Source organism: Euphorbia lathyris, chromosome 7 (assembly GCF_963576675.1).
Source record: "Euphorbia lathyris chromosome 7, ddEupLath1.1, whole genome shotgun sequence".
Taxonomy (NCBI): Eukaryota; Viridiplantae; Streptophyta; class Magnoliopsida; order Malpighiales; family Euphorbiaceae; genus Euphorbia; species Euphorbia lathyris.
In genome coordinates this window covers 35,215,967-35,219,021 of record NC_088916.1, presented here as the reverse complement: position 1 = coordinate 35,219,021, position 3,055 = coordinate 35,215,967, and the positions used below count along the sequence as shown (strand labels likewise).

The window sequence follows — 3,055 nt, the reverse complement described above, 5'->3', positions numbered from 1 at the left end:
AGTTGATTTCAGAGTTAGTGAGAGTTAGATTAATTAAGATTAGTGCAGAATTTATGCAGAAATTCTGAGTCAAAATGATTCAGAGTTAGATTTCTTTCTTGTAAAAGCAATCTGATGTACACAAATTGTTCTTAGATTACTTACAAACACAGTAGCAATTAGATTTAGATTAAGATCTATTCGAAGACTAGTTTACATTTCGGTAGAAGAAACATCATCTCTATTCCGAAGATTCAGCGAGAAGATCAAGCAGCAGATGCGACCCCGGAGCCAGACAAACTCTAACGAGGTTTGAGGAAAGGATTGACGACCCGGAACTCGAATGTCGTTTCGAATGCTTTCATGTTTAATGTTCTCTGTAAACTTGTATCAATTCACAATTCATCTAATAAAAGTTCATGCAATTCAATATATTTTTATGTAGTTACTTTGGTAATTAATCTGAAGTAAGATTCTGGTGTTTTCATTAAAACGAATTTAATCCTCATCTTTATAAGGAAACTTTGTTGAACACTTGAGCAAGTTCGTATTTATGGACGATATGATCGTTGGGTCGGCTTATCGGAAATAAGTATAAACTTGGTTAAGGTAGAAATCTACTCAACATCAGGGGGATTCTCTACGGTTCAAAGCTTTCTAATTGAAAGAGTTTTCATTTATTACACACTTATAATTTTTACAAAGTTTAAAGTTGGTATCTTTGCTTAATGCAAACGAGTTCAACTCTTCTCTTATTTTTAAACGCTAAATGTTTATGTCTTGTAATATAATCTCAAGACATAATTGATTTCTAACATTCTGACATATAATTCTAATCTGATTCTTATTAATTCAATCTCAAATCCAATTCAATTACCGATTATCTATTAAATAAACCTAAAGACGTATTTAAAACATATCAAAATAAGTTTTTATGAAAAAACGTTCCCTGTGGGATCGATATCTTTTTATTACTACAAGCGAAACCGTGCACTTGCGGAAATCACTCAACAAGTTTTTCGCGCCGTTGCCGGGGAACGCCAAATTTTTTTACAAAAATTTAGATTTTTTGTGTTTTATTTCGAATATAGGTTTATACATACTTATTTTAACTTTATATTTTATTTATTTCAATTTACTTACATATTTATTTTTTCAATTCTGTTTTGAAGGTAGTTTCGGTTCATGCAAAAATTTCAAGTTCATGCGCAGTTCTCGAAGTTCAGGCATTCCACCAAACCCAATTGATCCAGAAATTGAAAAGACAATTAAGAAGAAAAAGAAAAACAAGAAACAAAAAGAAAAACAAAATTCACAGCCAGAAAATATGGCAGATCCACCCACACTTATGGATTACGCTAGGCCAGGAGTGGACGGTGTAACCAGTAGCATAGTTAGACCCCAAATAATCGCACACCAATTTGAAATTAAGCCAGCTTTGCTTAATATGTTACAAAATAATGTGACATTTTATGGACTACCTAACGAAAACCCAAACACCCATTTGACAAATTTCTTAGAAATTTGTGACACTTTCAAAATGACCGATGTGCCAGCTGAAGCAATTAAACTTCGACTCTTTCCTTTCACTTTGAAGGATAGAGCCAAAGTTTGGTTAACTTCTATGCCAGCCGCAACATTCGGAACTTGGGACCAATTAGCCCAAGCGTTTTTATCAAAAATTTTCCCTTTAGCAAAAACAGCAAGAGTCATAAAAGAGTTAACATCTTTTACACAAAATGATAATGAAACTCTTTATGAGGCTTGGGAACGTTTTAAGGAACTTCAACGTTTATTCCCACACCACCAATTGCCCGATGCACTTTTAATGCAAGCATTTTATAACGGAATCAATCCTACAACTAGAGGTTCATTAGATGCTATATCGGGAGGGTTATTTATGAAGAAGACATCCGCCCAAGCGAGAGAACTTTTGGAGGAAATGGCAATCAACAGTAGTATATGGCCCGCAGAACGTGGACACATACTAGTGGCGAAACCATCATCCTCAACCACATCACCAGTTAAAGGTATAAAGAATCTTGATCCAGTCGCGATGTTACAAGCCCAATTTTCTGCCTTATCGCACAAAATTGATAGGTTTATGGCACCGTGCGATACTAATGGTAATCCAATCCCAAAGGATGTGGATTACGAAGGTATGGATGAGATTGAACAGGTAAATTTTATCCAAGGACAAAACCAAACTAATAATCCTTATTCTAGTACTTATAATTCTGGATGGAGGAATCATCCTAACTTTAATTGGAAAGATAATAACAATATCGGTGCTAATCAAAATCGTACTAATAGTTATCAAAATCAGTCAAGGGACACGATTAGCACTTTATCTTCTAAAATCGACAAATTTATAGACGTTAAAATAAATAGCCATGATGATGGTTTTAAACGAATTGAGAATAAATTCGATCAATTAATTAAAAACCACTCGTCTAGCATCCATAATTTGGAGATTCAAATAGGACAAATTGCTAAATCAATTCCATCCCGAAAAGAGGGAAGTCTTCCCAGCCATACGGAAGAAAATCCGAAAGAGCATGTAAAGGCTATCACTCTTCGTTCAGAGAAAAACTACATAGGTCCGGAAATGCCCGGAGATTCTACTAATGTTATGCAGGGAAGTGATTTACCAACAAAATCTAAAGAAAATAATTTAAATACAAAAAGCTCACCATTAGATGCAAGTACAAAAACTTTTGTACCTAAACCACCTTTTCTACATAAAGTCTGAAATAAGGACTATGACAAACAACTTTTGACGTTCTTGGACAAACTTAAAAATTTGCATATAAATTTAACGTTCATGGATGCGATAACGCAAATTTCTAACTATGGTAAGTTTTTAAAAGATTTGATTTCAAAGAAAATCAGTTGGGAAGGAATTTCATCCATATCATTAACAGGGGACTGTAGTTCAATAGTGTCGAGTAATTTGCCCACTAAACTCAAAGATCCTGGATGTTTCACCATCCCGTGTAAGTTGGGAGACATTGAGTTCCCAAGTTGTCTTTGTGATTTAGGAGCAAGCATCAACTTAATGCCATTGTCTATTTTT

General features: G+C 34.3%; 1 non-coding gene across 1 annotated transcript; it reads right to left on the bottom strand.

Annotated features, from left to right (window-relative positions):
• Positions 1-1,684: 1,684 nt before the first annotated feature.
• On the bottom strand, positions 1,685-1,791 carry LOC136201829 (small nucleolar RNA R71). Its single transcript, XR_010674168.1, has one exon. It is a non-coding gene; the product is annotated as a small nucleolar RNA R71 (small nucleolar RNA).
• Positions 1,792-3,055: the final 1,264 nt, after the last annotated feature.